Below are 19,292 nucleotides of genomic sequence, written 5' to 3'. Positions count from 1 at the left end.
CAGCGACATGTTTTGTCTGACCTTGTTGGTCCTTTCAAGTCCGCAACCTTGTGTGAGCCTCGTCCTGTTTGGTTACCTTGTATGTTAATAAAATGGCTACTCTCTTGCGTCGAAAATGTGATGCCGAGTAAATGGGTGAACTGCATTTACGGACAGCCTTTTCTGTGCGCGTTTTGATTGTAAGCGATACGGCGACGCAGGTGATGGCGGCCTTTCCATTGGCTGTGGCCGTATCGGACGCAGACAACGACACCATCTTCGACTGCCTGATCGCCAACCGAACTGAGATCGACTACGAGGCGAAAGAAGCCACGTTCGTCTGGACCACCGGAGGGATCGGCAATGTGCCCAAGTAAGAGTCGCCGAATTTACACCGCGCGTTTTGTTGGCTATGCTGATGTTACAGAAACGTTAACCCGCTACACGTGAGTCTCGCTGCGAAAGCTAATTGACAAGTGGCTATTGGCGCTCTTACGTACGTGTTGTTATGGCAAATCGGCATAACGCTGTAATTGATCAAGCATGGTGACACAGCTAAGGTGTATCACCTTAGCTGTGTTGACATAGAAGGAAACGCGAGATTCTTCAGGAAGCGCCATGTTACGAATGGACTGCAGAGAGAGACAGCAGCGCCATTTAAGGTCCTTCCGAATCTAAGGTGTAGAAAACATCCTGGACGCGCGTATCATTGGCTTTGGAAAAGTGTTCATGGGCTTTAGCTAGAGCCTAGACAAACTGTGATTCAACAAAAGTAGTGAAAAAAATAACAACAATGAATAGAAGGCGGATAATGAGAGCCGTTACCTACGACAAACATTTTTATCAGTGCTTTCGAGGCGGTAAAAGTGGAAAAAGTTCACAGGGTCTCTTTATGTTATCCGTAAGACGGCTTGAAGGCGAAAGCCCAAGTGCAGATGCATTAAAGACGGACACATCACGTACTTTTTTGTTGCTGAGTCATCCACTTTAATCTCTTAGTCATCACCCTAATTAGCTGAGGCATCCCTCTGAATGCGCTGATTCATCCACTTATTACTTTTTGCTTCGTCATCCACTACAATAGCTGAGTCATCAGCTTGATTTGCTGAGTTGTCCCTCTTACTGCACTTATACATCACCTTAATTCACTTTAATTCGTCTTAATTCACTTTAGCTCATCTTAAATCGCTTTAATTCCTCTTAATTCACTTAAACACCCATCTTAATTCGGTTTAATTACTCGTAATTCGCTTTGTAATCTTTCTTAATTAACTTAATCACATAACTTAATTTGTAGTTAATTTGTAATTGCTTTAATTTTCTTTGACGGCTCTTAATTCACCTTGATTCCTCTTAATTCGCTTTGATTGCTCTGAATTCGCTTTGTCATCCTTCTTAATTTGCATAGTCGTCCGCTCATGCTTAGTCACGCTTTGGTCCTAACTGCTTTAACTGGCCTGTGCAATTTCGCGTCGACGACACGGTTTTCACTCAAGGACGCGTAAGGTCGCCTAAACGGTTAGACATACAGGGTGTTTCACTTCAGCTGCACCAAATTTCTAAAAATTGCCAGTGGCAGATAGCACAATTATAATCCTTGATCTAAACTACTCGATGAGGCGGCCATTATTTGCACGAAAAATCAAAGCACCTAATTGCATAATTGCCATAATTACGCTCGTTAACATTTTGAATTAATTGTTTTACGGCACATCTTTCAATCTACGAATTATAGCCGCTGAGTTGGCAAGGAATTCTTAGAACGAATTCTTAGAACGAATTCTCAGGACTGAACCAGTTCCTAGATAATAAATTTCAGTGTCCAACGAAATGCAAGGACGTTCCACTTAACTTTGTGCTTCAATACATAAAACAGCGTTTTGCTCAAAAAGTTAAGTGGAACGCCCATGCATTTCGCCGGGCACTTTGAAAATTATTATCTTGAAACTGGTTCATTCCGCGAAGTCGTTCCAACTGGATACGCCTTGCGAACTCAGCGACTATAATTCGTAGATTGTAAGATATGCCGTAAAATAATTAGTGAAAAAGTTAATTTGCGTGATTGTGTTAATTATTGAATTATGCGTTTTGATTTCACGTGGAAGCAATGGAAGCCTCATCGAGTAGTTTAGATCAAGGATTGTAATTGAGCTATCTGCCACAGGAAATTTTTGAAAAATTTGGTGCAGCAAAAATGAAACACCCTGTATGACTTTAACCTTAATAACGACCCCATAGTCAGTTGATCATTCTGCCACAGACGACATTAAAAAACACACACTTTAAAGAGAAAAATAATGGGATCGTGTTCTTCGTTTTACTAAATGCCGAACAAAACAATCAATGAATACTGTATTACAAATTATTCCCATAGCGCCTAGATTTCATAGCTTGCTTCGGCACGGCTGACGGCTGTCATGTTACAGCGACCCGGTTTTGTAGCAATCCATTATTATTTCGTTCCGTCGTCATCGGTAGAGTCTTGCCGCGCAGCCGTGATTGTCAGGATCGACCACTCGACACTAAATATAACAAAACTGGATAGCGTAATATTGTCACGTTGTAGAGACTGTAAGAAGCCAGTCATTGCCGAAACTCTGAGTCACGAATCTAACTCTTTATTTCTTTAGTGGGTGCACTAGTTGCCAAGAACAACAAATGAAACTCAAAGTGGTTTTGTAACTCTACGTAGCGGTCAACCAATAAAGACGATTACCGAAAAAAGCTAAGCAATGTACGCGTGTCAATATGTACGTTAAAGAATACGACTATGCATTCTCTTATTTCAAACTTTACGGAAAAGGCGTTGTTGGTAGGTGGCAGTGGTTATGCTGACGTCACATTAGGGCAAAATTACGGTTATAGTTAGAAGGGGTGAGAGGAATAAAATAAAAGGCAGGTAGGTGAACCGGACCACAATATCCAGTTTACTACTTTGCGCTTGTGAAGGGGATAAAGGAAGAATATGAGAGGGAGAGAAGAACACCGGAACGAGCACAGCAAATGTGCGCAAAAAAAATGTCACAGTTTCGCCCTAAGGGCGAAGCAATGAATGCTATAGCAACACAGCAATGTCATACGAAGTAAGGTGAGCGGCTTTGGTAGCAATATGAATTGTAGTAAACATGAGCTGATTAAGTAAGCAGGTGTGCTGCGCCGTAAGTAGACCGACATGAAGAGAGACTCGATGACCACGAGAAGGCGCTTGTGAAACGGTGGTGTTGATGAGAAGCGCTTCCCGTGCGCAGCGCGTGCGCAGGGACACACCTGTAGCGCTGCACTGCCGATCCGGGCAGCATTGCATGTGTAGCGTGCGTTGGAAAATGTGGCCCGACTATTACTAACTGAATGAACAAGCGTGGTGTGAGCGCGCACAAACAAACACGAATAGATCACACTGAATGACTGCAGACAACGACTGTCAAAACGCTGGCAGCAAGCATACGCCGCCGCGGGCGAAGGTACGTGCAGTCTATCGCTTCAACGGAAACTGAGCGGAGAATGCACGGCGCATAAAGGTCAGAGCCGTGTGGAGATAAGAGACGGTGCGGACGAGCGACGAGCGCAGTTGTTGGCAGATTCCCCCCCCCCCCCCCCCCCCCCCCCCCCCCCCCGCTCCCTCCGGCGCTGGCTTCCTGCTTCCTTGCTTGCGCGTGGGAGATGAGTGCGTTCGCTCTCCGTGATAGCGCGCGTCCCCGCACACTTCCGCTCGGGCATACGGCGCGCGATGCAGATTTTATCTATAGGGAACCTGACGACGACGGCGACGACGACGACGACGGCGACGACGACGGCATAAATCCGGTTGAAGTGTCCATATAATTGCTATCGCAATAAAAAAAAACATCCTGCAATGTCTAGTCATTTGCGCAGGCAATGGTTTGAATGAAGAGCGCCAGCTTCTGTGCAAGCCATTTCTGTAGAATCGCGATTAATATGAGGAATCTCGATGGTTGGTTTCCAACCCTGTCACCTCAGCATAGCAGCCTGATGCACTGTTCATTCGACCACGGAATACCCTGTGACCAACGTAGTCGGCAAAACAATTCGATACAGGCATACATAGATAGAAAGATACAAAAATAGATACAAGTATAAATAGTTGGCCCCCGGAAGGTCCGCGAAGTACTCTAAGAATGCTAACGCATTAACATCTAAGCGCTATTTCTCAGTGCCTTTGAAGATAGTCCCCAAGTGAATGTACCCTGTTTGGTCACTTTGATGTTTTTGGAGGAGCGCACCACCAAAATATTGGATGAACAAATTAACAATTCAAAGGAACGCCTTACCGCCATTTCTCATGAAAGGAATCGTTATAGAAAATTTCAAAATAACTATAACTCAGAGCTACAAGTGCTTGATAAATATACATTTGCAAAAATGCAAAAACAAATTTAAATGCAAAAACGCCCGTGTGCTTGCGTTGTAGTGCACGTTAAAGAACTCCAGGTGGTCAAAATTAATCCGGAGCCCTCCACTATGGCGTGCCTCATAATCAGAACTGGTTTTGGCACGTAAAACCCCAGAAAGAAGAAGATAAATATAAATTTGGCCCCTTTGCCCAGACAGCGTACATTGATTGGAGAAGCGAGACATTAACACATGCAATTTTCATTTGTCGTAGAAGGGGGTGTGAATAATTAAAAAATGTATGTTTACAATACTAGAATTGTCCAGAACAGCTTGGCTATAGATACGACTTAGGCAATTGTGACATTCTTTCCCAATATAAGAATACACTAGAGTGCCTCTACAACGAACACATCTACAACGAAATGACTTGTATAACGAAGGAATGATTCTGTGCCGGTTTTATGATCTGCTGTGCGGTTCGCGACCTCTACAATAAGGTGGCCTGTATCACGAACGATTTCAGAGGCCCCACACATATGAAGGCGCTCGACTGTACATGATATGCCAGCGTCATGTTTAACTCCATTATAATGTTATGCCGCGTGGAAAACCAACAAAAAAAAAGAAGAACAAACAGTAGAAATGTCAAAATTGAACGACTGCCTTTAGTACGGAACGGCGCTTATAGGATACATAAATAACAGTCACTGCGCGGGAAGCATACAAAATCATTGCTATAATCTCTTCTAATCGACAATGTTATGGTATTTCCGTTAGGATTTCTGGCAGTTAATTAATTAAAAGTAAATTAAATTATGAGGTTTTACATGCCAAAATCACGATCTCAATATAAGGCAAGCTGTAGTGGGAGACTCGGGATTAATTTTGACCATCAGGGGTTTTTTAACGTGCACAGAACACGCGCGTTTTTGCATTTCGCCCCTATCAAAATGCGGTCGCCGTGACAGGATTTGATCTCGAGACCTCGTGCTCAGTAGCTCAAGGCCACGCGCTAAGCAACCACTGTGGGTAGCACTTGATTAAGAAAAATTTTAGATAGCACATGATTGATAATCAACAAGGCATACTTTACAAAAAAATGTATTACAGCAAGATTGATAATCAACAAGGCATACTTTACTGGTGTAAAATGACAAATAGCTATGTCTACTGCTTAGTTCTAGAAATTTCCAAAGATTTCTAGTTGGTTTGTTCATTCGAGGAAAGTATTTCCGGAACAGCGAAATAGTACGGTTAGAGAGAGTTATCGGTGTTAACGTTAGTTATCGCTCTGGTAAAAGCCGGAGCACATAAGGTTAACGTGACACGTCTTAACACCGACACGTGCTTATAACCATTTCTTCCTAGGACTTCTATAGAATGAAATAACCTACCTACTTCATTGGTAAGCATGAGTGTCCGCACTCGTTTTAAGAATGCATTGGCTAACATGAAATAGTACAGTATCAAACGAAATACATTAGCATGCCTTAATTGTGAGAATTCCCTGTTTCGTATATAGCGCGCTTATGTATGTGTGCTGTATAATGTGTAATTGTTATTGCCTGTTGTTTTTGAACTATCACCACGATTCCTTTTCATGACTTGTTATTGATCTACAGTGCATTCCTGTTTCCAAAACTGTACTCTTAATTCTGGCATTGTATTTTCACCTATCTACAACGTACTACAGGTACCTCGAAGGTTTTACAAGTAAATAAATAAATAAATAAATAAATAAAACGAAGTAATATTTCCGTGGCAATTGTATATGCATCCAGCTATTACTATGCAACCACCTATCCGTGGAATAAATTACTGAGACCATAGATTAAATTAAAAAGAAAAGAAATACCATATCTGCAAATCGGTGGCATCATGAAAGTTAAAAATAGAAGTGAACAGATCGACAGATTGCAGTCGAGGATACTAACTTTGTGTGACCGTACAGGCAAGAGATTCCATTCGTAGTGACACCAGGAGCTACGCGTGGGACCATAGACATGCTTGTGGGAGACGGTAAGTACTTTGAAAAATTCTGTACAATTTCGGATACAGTTCATAAATGCAGTGCCTGGGAATTCAATCAATTACACACCGAATTTTATAACCTGTTTGAGCAAGAAGAGAGGAGATAGACGCAAGAAGTTGCCATTATTGTGGATACTTTTGAATATAACTGCATGGATGCAGACAATTTACTGTGTTATTTTTTAACTACAGGCACTTTTTTAAAAGCACCTACGAAATCTAACCGAATTAGGCTACTACAGACGAATTATCTGCCCCAAGCGGACATCATTTGCAGGAAAAACCAGAGGAATTCATTCACTACTAAAAGTAATTAGATTATTCCACCTTTGAGTTACAAGCTTTGCTGTACATATTTATATTGGAAAGTTGAAGGGAATCGTCATAAAAGTCTAGTTACATACTTGTAAATTAAAGAATGGCTGTCTAGGCCGAAGTAACTAGCGCCTCATTATTCGTTCAATTTACCTGATTACAACGCCGTAGATTACGCGCTGATTACGCACGCGACTCGCCGGCCAACCCCTCTGTGACGTAGGTGGGCGGCACAACATGAAGCGGCCATTGCGCTTCCGTCTTCCTGTGAGCTGCAACCGAGTGGCACTTTGCGCCGCCCCCGATGAACGCATAGTCACTTAAGCGGCAGCCACGGGACGTACAGTAATGAGCACACTGCCAAACTATACGTACGCGAGCTTTCGCCTTGCATTTGCCACGCCTACAGAGGAATGACAATTTGCATCTTCAAGAGGCGCGCGCCCGCTTGGTTCACAGTATCTGTTTTAAGGCGAAAACCTTAAATGCCTTAGCAGACGGTGGCCTTGAAAACGCTACGTGCGGTACAGAAAGTCATGTGAGCTCGCCTCGCCCGGAGACGCACTGTTGCCACTGCTCGCGCGTTCCTCTTCTTTCACAGCTGGCTCCGATGCCGCTCATCAGGCAAAAAAAGGGCTGAGTTAATAGAGTTAATTCAGGCCCTCGATCCCACGACCTTGGGTGGGAGTCGACCACACGACGTGTGGAGTTGGGGCGAAATTAATCAAGGCATTCGAAGCCACGCTCATGTGGGAGTCACACACTCGATCTTTGATGGGAGTCGAACTCATGAGATTTGGTGGGAGAAAACATGTAATCAGAAGTAACAACGCAGTCGAATGATAATGTCAAGTAATTTAATGAATGTGTCTTTTGAGCGCGTAGGCTTTCGCCTTCTTTGGCGTATGCTAAAGTGACTGTCAATTTTGACAGACATTGATAAATAAAAGTGATCTATTTTTGGAGTCCCTAGATTAAAGTGAAAAAGCTGCGCTAGGGGGCTAAGCAGTGCGGACGCGCTTCGCATAGGCTCCTGCATTTTCCGGCAATTTTCTGGATACCTGCTATTATTCAGCGAAACTATGGCTGCCACGGAATCGGCAAGGAAGGTGCAACCGGAGGTGATGAAGTTTAGGAGCGCTAAGCGGACTTACCGTCATTTTTTTGCCGTTTGAAGGTTTCATGCCACACTAACGCAGCTAACCGTACAAGGGTACACGGCCGGCTGAACGTGTGTGACCCGCGGCCCGTGGCTCGCGAGCCGCCGCTCGCTCTCTTCGAGGGGGACTCGGCGTCGTCGCTGAGTATCAATGACTGACGCATCCGACACAGCAAAAACTGCATGAGAACTGAGCCAGGAAAACAACCGCATTGAGATGCAAACCGAGGCGTCACAAGAGCACAAACAATTGCAAGCACAATGAACACATGACGAGAGCAGCGGAAAGGCAATGCACATCCAGGAAAAATGGCACACGTGACAGAGGAGAGGAAAGTACTAAGACGCATATAAATTTCGCAGCCAAGGAAGCAGACCAACAAGGTACGCGGCATGCCGGAGCAACAAAACCTACCCCGGAAGACATGCCGCATTATAGAAAATGGAGACTTCCGCCTTTGCCAGTGGACGACATGAAGATCATGTACAGACCGACGGCGGGATTACAACTCTCCAAGTGGACACTGGTGGCAGTGACAAATGCCATCGGCCGAGCTAGAAAGTTGGTCCAAAAAGACTTCTGTGACAACATCCGGATTCAAGTGCGACACGTGAAGAACGTAATCATCGCAAGTACACCAAACAAAGACATAGCGTGCAACATGCCCCTCAGAATCACCAATATTCAGAGTGGAGGCCGCCTTTCCGAAGTTAAAGCAAATGTCAGGATACCAGAGAGCACTACCAAAGGCGTAATCTACAACATTCCGCCAGGCACCTGCGAACAAGAACTACTACAAGGGCAACGAATATCCGCAAGATGCATGGTCCTCGCAGCGCGCATGCTGGGAATATCTTCAACGGTACTTATCTATTTCGATAGACCGCCTGTACCCTACAACATCATATATCAGTGCTGTGACTGCCGCTGCAAACTATATAGCAAATCCGCGCAATACTGTAGAACCTGCGCAGAACTCGGGCAACGGCAAGATTTTGGCCCGAAACCCCTTATTAACTTCTGCTATATATGCGGATGGAAAATCAACCAGAAGATCATGGCTGCCAACCCAGATGTAAAATCCGTTAACTCCATGAGACAGCGGGAAAGGAGTACCGACATAAACACAAACCAAATCCACCCCCGTACAAGATACGACAGCTTTTCGCGTGGAACTGTCTATAGTAGTTGCCTGGACCTCACCTTTGTTTCACATTCCTTCGCCAGAGAGGTTACGTGGCTGTCGGATGTTGAAACGCGGAGAAGTGACCACCTCCCCACTTATCTTAGGATTGAAGGGCTGACGGAGTCCACGTTACCTGGCGTCACTGTGTATGTATCGACTGGCTGATGTTCAAATCAATTGTGGCAGACGGCTGTCGTGATGGCTTATCCTCTAGCCTAGACAACACTATAAAAGGTGCCTACAGGCTGCCTCGGATTGGCTTTCGAGAACGTCTACACGTACCGAATTGAAGTGGAAAACCTTCATACAATTCGTCGGCTTGCGGAGCGAAGATGCAGGCATAAAAAGTCCATGCATGACTTGAGGTTGGCCAGACGAACTCCAAAGAAAATTCAGCGTCGCATGGATAAAATGTACAAACTCGCATCGCAAAGATAGATGTCGTTCTGCGAGTCTTTGGATCCAAGAAAACCTTTGTCTCACATATGGATGACTTCATGGTCTCTCTGGAACCCATCATCAGCACCACGCTTTCAAATCTTTGGCCCTTCGCCAACAATGCAGACAGATTGACGTCGCTAACGATTTCTGCAGGAATATTGCGGGCGAAACTAGTTCCGCTGGACTATCGACAATCGACCACTCACCGATTTCACACAACCCCCTCATGGACAGTGATTTCAATATTAACGAACTTGAAGCTACACATTCATTGTGCAAGTGATCGTCATCGCCAGGACTAGACGGTGTAACCTATCGAGCAGTATGGAATCTTGGCGAAGAGGCTCAGAAAGTGCTCCTAATCTTGTTCAACAGCTCATGGCAGACACGGACGGCTCGCCAGGAACGGAAGACCAGCCGCCTAATTCCACTGCTTAAGCCTGGCAAGTCGCCTGTAGACATTGCATCATACCGACCGACTGCGCTTGTCAGCTGCATCAGAAAACTAATCAAGAAAACGGTTCTAGCCTGATTAGAATGGTACCTCGAACATTACGAGGTGTATCCAGACGCAATGGCCGCTTTCAGGCATGGCCGTTCTTCCACAGACAACGTTGTTGACTTGGGGACGTACAGATGCAGCGGAAAACATTAGCACAAGCGACCGATGACTGGAGCAGGAAAATTGCGGCATGCGGCGCTTTTGTTCCCGTGCACACTGGAATCTAAAGTGCCAGATGATTCATGTTTCAAAGAGGGAATGCCTGGCACTCTTGTTTTAAGTCTGCTAGAGAACAACAGCGTCGCATGCCGCAGTTTATCTGCGCAGGTGGTCGGTCACTTGTGCTAATCTTTTTCCGCTGCAGCTGTACGTCGAGCAAGAAAACTACTGCAAGCGATTATCTGTTGCCCTGTATATGGATGTGAAAGGAGCATTTCAGAACGTAATACACGAAGCTATCTTCAGCCCGTCAGAGGCAGTAGGACTTGGCGTCAAGATCTACTTCTGTATTGGTAGCTACCTACAAACGAGATCTTTTCTCACACTTACAGAAGATGGTCCAACCTCCCAGCATAACCATTACAGTAACCGTAGGGGCCCTCGGGGTGGAGTACTGAGCCAAAAGCTTCCATGCACCGTTCGGCTCTCCATCTATGTCGACGACATTTGCATTTGCTTTGCACGCGGCTTGAGAAGGCAGGCCCTTTAACATCATCCTACCTTTTCGGGAACAAGGACTTCAAATATGATGTGAAAAGTGTACAGGACCAATTTACTACAAAACCAATGTCTCTATAGGTCGACGGACAGCTGATCTCGTACAGCACGAGCCACACATTTTGGGGGTGGTTATTGACAGAAATCTCTCCTGGACCCCTCATGTGCATTATGTGATAAACGACTGACGGTAATTTGCCGTATGTTTAAGTTTCTAGCAGGAAATACCTGGGGAGTGTCAATACACTCTATACTGCAACTGTGCAAGGTCCTCTTTATAGGATTCCTGCTGTACAGCCTACCGGTCATCTCCAACACCTGCAAAATTAAACAGAATACAATCCAAGGTATCCAAGCCCAAGACCTCAGGAAGTGCCTTGGTCTACCGCAGAGTGCGTCGACGACAGAAGTTATTGCAATCGCTCAAGATAACACTATCAGAAGGCACATTGCCATTGAAACAATACCTGTGCACATAACACTTCGCCCGAACGCTTACACACCACTTCGCTAGTCTCCCTGTAGAAAGGCTCCACACGACATTCAGTGAAACGTCTTCGCGCAGCGTGCCTTTTCTACTACAGGGTACGCACATGCGGCAAAACCTTCGATTCCTCCAAGGTCTGTGAGCTGTACTGAAATAAATCTCGCAATCGCAGGACTTCAGAAAAAGTCGGACTTACCGTCAACCGCGCTGAAGCAACGTAGCTTACTCCTCTCGTACGAGAAATAGATGAACTGCGCACACTTTTATACTGATGGCTTAACTGCATCAACCAGTTGCGTAGGACTCTGTAATTTACACCAACAAGGGGAATAACCCAACTGTTCAACACTTCCTATATCACTACGTCTACAGCTGCCGAGCTCGCGGTTCTCCACGGTGCGCTTCATGTGATCAATACAGAGTACTCGAACATGGCCAATGTTCTACGATTCAATGCTGGCTTTACAATGGAGATAGTCGATTCTCCAACATGGAACTTGCGATCAACCGACTTGCGAAATCGTGGAACTTATCCACCACTTGAGAAAAAAAGGCCATGATATCTCTTTTTAATAGATACCAGGTCATTGCGGTATCATTGGAAATGATGGCACAGATAAGGCAGCTCAGAAGCCAAACCAAGAAGACCGCTGCATCCGCATTCCTCTCTCAATGACAGACGCTGCGAGACAGCTTCGCATTCTAGCATGCACACTCGTTAGCTCAGTGGAATAGCGCACATACAAGGCGCACCAGACTGCACAGACTAAACACTTCGCTGCAACTCCGGCTGGACAGCACCGACACGACGCGTCTCTCCTGTGTCGGTTGTGGTTGGGAGTTGCCGTCACGATAGCTTCTTCAGCAGTTATCGGAATGGCTGACAGTCCTGCATGTGATGTCTGTCGCTGCGATGAGCACATTGAACATCTATTGTGCAACTGTCCTCAGTTTGAAGCACAAAGACAATCTATGTCCAACGCATTCAGGAAACTAGATGATCGTCTTTTGAGTGAACGGACAATACTAGAACGCCGTCCCCACCGACCATCGGCTCAAAAGGCAGTGAAGGCATATTGGCGCTTTCATAGAACGTCTGGCTTGTGCGAGCGCCTTTGACTCTGAAGTGCTGTCCGTGCACGTCTCTCTACCCCCTCTCTCTCCCCCTACTGTCTATTCCCCTTCTCGCTTCCCCCAGGGTAGGCTAGCCAACCGGAATCTTGACTGGTTAACGTCTCTGCCTTCCTTATATATATGGAGGTCTGTCAGCTAATGAACCTCAGTTGTTACTTCAGCGCTTGTGGTTTTCATTTTTATGTTCTGGTGTCTGTCGTCTTGCCTACGCTGCTGCTGCCCTAGTGTGTCGAACCAACTAGCCCATCAACTCGTGCTAAACTTCATGAGGTAGGAACCTTCCGAGGAGAGCCAGATTGCGGAAACAGGCGCAATATCGACCGCAACAAATCATGCTCTGTGACCAGACAGGAGCGTACGTTTTATAGAATTATAGCTGTTATTTAAGGCACCGCAATATTATAATAGTCTCACTGGAGCGTCGCCAAGAACGTCGGTCAGCGTCATGTCTCGTACTATACGTACGACACTAGGGAGTGTACGCACCTGCGTGCAGATTGCCTTAAGTTCAAGCGTCGTCTGCTAGGCTATTTCATTTAACCCGGCATAGCCTCCGCTATTTATTATCTCGGTAGATATATTAGTAGATTTATACTTACGAAGGTTATACGCGCGCATTGCTAGTACCAGCGAATTGACTTTATAGCGTTTGCATGCTCACCGACAAAGTAGTGCAAGCAAAGGTACCTCTGTTCTGCGTAAAGAATCAATTCCAGCATAAACCTGAACCTACGTGTAATGCAGGCAGAAACGTATATTTAAAGCACAGCGAACTGTTAATGGATTAGTGGATTAGATATCACGAATTGTTTTATTTCTTTTTTTTTATTTAGCCGTTCAGTATGTGCTATGGCTGTGCGCCGTTCGTGGCCAATCCTGCAGAATGGGTATGTGACACTGTGACACAAGAGGTACAGAAGCCCTAACTGTAGCTTGACACATCTCGTACTCTTCCTGCGCATACACGTGTCACCACCATACTTCCTTCGACAAGTATCAGACATCCCCTTCGTCTTCGTGACACATGCTGCATGGACGTCTTACGGCGTGCGTCCGCCTGACTTGGATTTTGCATTTCGTCATAACTGGTGAGCGGTGTAGTGGGCATAAATGCAAACATTGCATGGGAATAAAGCTGTGACATTAGTGCTGTTATGAACATTGCGTAAGGGGACACGGTATCTAGGGTGAGGATAAACGAGCTTTTACACAAGTCGGTCTCCTGTAAAGCATTTATTTAGCTGATTCACTAAAGCTTCGCTTCACCCAGATTTCAAATGTGGATTGGATCTGTATTGGCATTCCTTTTGTTTGCTTTTCGCATGGCGGAAAATGCGCACGGTGAAGCAGGATGAACCCTGCTAGAATTTCACCACCCTTGTGTTTGCAACAAAACCCTCAAGATTCCAGTTAGGAATGAGCTTCTCCGCCTGCTATAATTTATAACGGCAGTTTTGCCTTAACGAACGTGAAATCTGATCACAATTTGCGCTAGGCGTTTGGTACGTAAATTTTAAGTGATAAATGTCTTGGGAGTTCGTTCAGACGTCTTCAACCCAACGAGTAGAATACTGAAGATAAGCATTGTTTGGGACGCCCAAATAACATTTATATTTATGACATACAAATGATAAAGTGAAACCGGCGCCATGCCACAAGAGAAGTAAGTGGCAATAACAGGTGTGTTCTACCATTTCACAGTAGACATGCGTCTGCGCAGAAATGTAAACGTGGCCAATCTTGATCTTTGGCTAACTCCACAACTAAAGCATTTATCGGGGTTACCGCCCCAACACGGTGGGCTTCCATCCCAAGAGGCTACCTGTCTATGAATCCTGGCTTCACAGTCGCCGCCATGGTGTCCTCGTGTACATCGAAGAAGCAGGCCTACGAGTGAACATTCATTCACGCATTTTTACAGAACACATGCAATAGAATACATGCATTACTGTAGGAGGGAGATGCAGATTATAAAGAGAAAGCAAGAGACATAACGCCACGAGTTCTACCTCAAACTATATAATACCACGCTATGAGGTTAAATATGAAGTATTCATAACAGTGCGCAGACACAGAGTAACAACAACAAAAAATTATGCCTGTGAACAATAAGCTATGGAATAAAAAATGTGGTTGATCCCTCTTATATAGGAATCGGTATAGAACACGAAAGTGAAACGTGTCTTCACAGAAGTAGTGTAATGTTTATTGCACATTGATATATAATGTCTATTGGTGTTTTGTGGCTAAAGCGCCCTTAGGCGTTGATGCACCCACGCTGACGCCTGGTGGCACGTCTCCTCCATCACGACTACCAACGTCGATGACCATGAGCAACCGTCGTGCATATGGAAGCTGCACTACGCTGCACACGCTAGCACAACGCGAAAGACGAAGCACGTAACTGACACACTAATACAACGCGCAAGACAAAGCACGTAACTGAATCGCCACCGAGTCAAATCAGCGCGTACAGCGCGTCGTAATTGCAGCCTCCGCGATCAACTTCAGAAACATTTTCAGAGCTAATTGCGGAGGCCACGCTCCGCTGTGCTGAGTACGGTGAACGCCACCACCGGTAGTGCTTCTTGATGCCAGCGTCCCTTCGAATGCTGGCATCGAGGCGTCGTAGTATAGTGCCTAGAATATACTTACTAGTGTGCCGACCGCGGGCTTTCCGGTGGCACGGAGAATGATGCCTTCCAACGGCGGCCACCAGACGGCGATAGCCGTACGGACCGTGCTATGCCGAGCGGCGTCTCTAGCCAACGCGCGCGTGTGCAACAGACGCCAATGGGCTGCCCCAGCCCGTTTCGCTTTGCGGAACGTTGGTTGAGGTGCAAAGTGTAATCGAAAGAATATGATTTCGTTTCACTTACAAACGATCGTACGCACAGTTATCATTATAACGCTTCACGCTACCGGGTGTTCCTGCGAAAAATACCAATAAATAAATACGTGGTTTCCGAAGAAGTGTAACTTTTTTTCCACAGTAAACTATTATATGCGAGACAGGTCCACAAATGCTAAATTCACTCCAAGTTATATCTAATTACCATAAATTAAATTAATTACCATAAATGACGGTAATTAAACAGGGCACATTTTCATGGGCGAAACACCGTCGACTAATTTTGAACGAGCGCTCAATGTAGCAATTATTAAAGTGTTTCTGACAAGCGACAGCCGCCAGAGTTAGCCTTCTATCTGCGATTGAGTACGCGGAAGCCCACGGCAACCCGCCAGGTTGCCGTGGGCTTCCGCGTACTCAATGCCCTCTTATATTCTTCTCCCACTCGGCAAAACGTTCTGGCCAGTCAACAGGCGCGCTGAATAATGAGACTTGCTCGTTGTTTGAGCGGTATCCAGTTGTACAATATGGGACAAAACGGGTGCTGTCTTTACGCCTCGTTTTCTGCGACATCTCGGTTCCGTCCGTGAACAGACACAAGTGCGAACCACGCGCTCAGAAAAGAAACCCAGCAATGACATGCGGAGCACCACATGCTACTTGCTCGAAAGCTACAACGCGCCGCAACCGACTGCGCTTACGAACGCGCATCCAAAGTGCATCCGAAGCGCAAGCGACGCGCGATGCGCCGCTCGGTTAGCACGGTCCCAAACAGTGTCGCCGTCTGGTGGCCTCCGGCGGAAGGCATCACCGGCGGTGCCAGCGTCTCCCATTAGAAACGCCCGGCGGTCGGCACACTAGTAAGTATATTCTAGGCACTATAGTCGTAGTGCTGAGACCACCGAAGCGTTCGCTGTCGGTGCGCGTTAGTGTCATAATGCAGTACTTCTCTTTTCTGCTCGTAGGCGGCGGCACCGCCCCGAGCAAGAGCGCGGGTACACGGAGGAGTGTTAGATATATAAGGCGCGTCTGTGTCATCATCATCATCATCATCATCAGCAGCCTATATTTATGTCCACTGCAGGACGAAGGCCTCTCCCTGCGATCTCCAATTACCCCTGTCTTGTGCTAGCGTATTCCAACTTGCGCCTGCGAATTTCCTAACCTCATCATCCCACCTGACTTTCTGCCGTCCTCGACTGCGCTTCCCTTCTCTTGGTATCCATTCTGTAACCCTAATGGTCCACCGGTTATCCATCCTACGTATTACATGGCCTGCCCAGCTCCATTTCTTCCGCTTAATGTCAACTAGAATATCGTCTACCCCCGTTTGTTCTCTGATCCACACCGCTCTCTTCCTGTCTCTTAACGTTACTCCTAAGATTTTTCGTTCCATTGCTCTTTGTGCGGTCCTTAACTTGTTCTCGAGCGTCTGTGTAGCTCTCTGCAAATGCGTTTGTGGCGCAATGGGTTAAACGCTCGGCGATCTATCGTCGCGGACCGAGAGGTCGTGGGTTCGATTTCCAAATTTTGCATGTTTGTGGAACTTTTTCTTCTGGTTTCTTTCTTTGTATTATGTTCGTGTACATTGTAAGCTGACGTATTTCCGTGACGGAAATACGTCACTGAAGTCTTGGTGGACCCCGGCATAAAACACTTTCGTGTTAAAAAAGAGATCTCTCTCGGCATCAAACTAAATCACTGCAAGCGTGCATATCGCTGTTTTTGTACAACTGCCTAGACATCCACGCAATAAAAGGGTTCACAGAAAGATGGACACTTGAACTAATGAACAGTGGGTGAACAAGACAAAAGTCAGCGTGGAGATAACGTTTCGATAACGCGACTTCTCTCTGTCTGGTCCTGACGAAGGGCAAGTGTTCTTCCAGAAACTCTGACTCCAGGATGAAGCAGCCTTGTTGACCGAGTCGTGATCACCGGACTGGACACTGATAAAAGAAATGTTAGCGTTTTACGTACCTGACCGAAAAAAGCAATAGAACGAGAACAAAGTCAAATATAGAACTGTACCGGCGAATATTTATCTCTGCTGTTTGGCAGGCGTGAACCAGTGAATATTTTTTTCCGCTACGGCGCCAAACTTCGCCGCTTCATACTTCTGCCAGCAGCCGCAGGGCCTACATGAGCTGATAAAGGGATATCCGCCAAATACAGTCGGACGCTATAAGCATATCTAATCGCGTTCGGGGCGCATATGGACATGTCCTGCTGGCGCCGCGATGCCAGCAGGTTTGGCTACTTTCTCAATATACTTTGATTTAAGGCAATTTTGACGGAAATACAGATGAAAATGCTATTCATGACCTGTCAGCGCTACATCATGAGACAGACGAGAAAGAAGAGATGATCAGAGATTATGAACATGTTTCAACTCGTCCAGTTCTCGTTAATTCAAATGTCGTTATTTGTTACTAACGTTGGAGATCGAATGAGCTAGTATAGCATACTTGCCGATAGAGAGTGCAATAATCTACGCAGAGCAAAAGAAGAGGCGTATTCCACGGTTATAAAGAAAATTCGGCAAAAAAGAAAAAAAAAAACACTACCAAACGAAATAATGAGCGAGACATTGCCCGTCTGCTGAATCGTGCCTTATCACGTGATACCGCGACTGCGCATGGCGCAGCCGTCATTTTTGATGCTGCGAGGGAATAAATGGGGGAGGTGAGGGACTTGCGCCTTATCAAGGCCACTGCTGTTGTAAAATCTTTTTATCATCGCTTCCCTGCTTCCACATGTAGAGGGCTACGCCGGTCGTCATGGCCTCAAAAAAAAAAAAAAAAAAGAGAAAGAAAGAAAGAAAGAAAGAAGGCTTGCCGCTGTTTGCCGTATATTTGTCCTTTAGCCTACTAAGGACGATAACTACCAAGATTCTTTGCGGCACGGGTGAAATTTATCTATTGCATGACAATGCTTGACCGCATGTCGGAAAAACAACAATACAAAATCTCGACCTTGGATCCATGGTCTCGATTTGGCACGGACTTACTAAAACCCCTATATTTATAAAAGTAGCGCCATCCACTTCCCTCCTCCTCCGTTCCACTATCGCGCTCGGCGCGACCAGCGCGATCGAGGCGCGATATCGACAGTGGCGCCGCCTGCGTCGGGCCTGCCGTGGCAGACGACAGCTAACGCGCTACCAGAGGAAATCCGAGGAAAACTTGGATCGCGCCCTGCGGAGACGTTTTTGAGGCGCGATTTTGCTTCGTCAGTCAGTAACTGGTCTTAATAATGCCGTTTTGGAAGTAGCAACGCGACGATGCGAGACGGCGCAAATATCAAGTGTGCAGCAAGCGTTTGCGCACGCCGGATGGTAAACAGAAAAAGCCTTTTGCCCTCGCCTTGTCGGTTGCGGCAACTTAAGGCGCAGCAGCATGCCATCACAACGAAATTCTTGTCCTTAACACGTTTGATCCGTTTGTGCGTACAGCACTTTCGTCGCACAGGCCCGAGAATGGCAGTCGGAGCGCGCTGGAAAGAAAAAAAAATGTACGAAAGCGCGACGCGAACTTCCACGTGACACCGATTGGCCAATGGGGGAGCGGAGGAGGCTGGGGCGACAGGAGGCGGCTAAGAGAGGGCGAGGCTGAAGCGCCGGGGTGAGCGCGGTGGCGGCCAGATCTAAGAATGGCGCTACTTTTATAAATATAGGGGTTTTAGGACTTACACCTCGTCAATATCGTATATCAACAGTGTACATTCGCAACATGCCGCCATGCGCTATATGAAAGTACCATATGTGGCATTTGGGAAAGACAGCCAAGTGACATTTCATGACAAACAGAACTGTTAGCAAAAGATTGGCCTTTGGAATGCATAATCGCGAGCACTAACAAAAATGTGGGCAATAAGTGCTACAGATTATAATTTAAAGTAGAAAATACAGTAGCCTGCTCAGACTCACTTTGCAAATTCCAGACGCGTTGTGAAAGCAGCTGTCTTGGCACGAGGTACTGCAACCTTGTTAGATAATTGCGTTTGTTCAATTGCGATACAGCAGCTGAAATTTCAGCCACAGAAGCTTTCCACTAAATTTAAGGTAACAACAGCTACCTATTGTGGCGCATTGCTAGACGTGAGAGGGTGCCGTAGAACGTGCTCAGTCTTAAAAC

General features: G+C 46.1%; 1 long non-coding RNA gene across 1 annotated transcript in view; it reads left to right on the top strand.

Moving 5' to 3' along the window:
• Nucleotides 1-206: 206 nt before the first annotated feature.
• Nucleotides 207-19,292, top strand: part of LOC119454238 (uncharacterized) — a 110,599-nt gene continuing 91,513 nt past the window's right edge. The window contains exons 1-2 of the long non-coding RNA XR_007467197.1: nt 207-352; nt 6,284-6,351. This is a non-coding gene — a long non-coding RNA (uncharacterized LOC119454238). The remainder of the gene's footprint in view (nt 353-6,283; nt 6,352-19,292) is intronic.

The sequence above is a fragment of the Dermacentor silvarum genome, chromosome 5 (assembly GCF_013339745.2).
Source record: "Dermacentor silvarum isolate Dsil-2018 chromosome 5, BIME_Dsil_1.4, whole genome shotgun sequence".
NCBI classification, from domain to species: domain Eukaryota; kingdom Metazoa; phylum Arthropoda; class Arachnida; order Ixodida; family Ixodidae; genus Dermacentor; species Dermacentor silvarum.
Note: the sequence above shows the minus strand (reverse complement) of the source record. Positions and strands in the feature narration are given on the sequence as shown.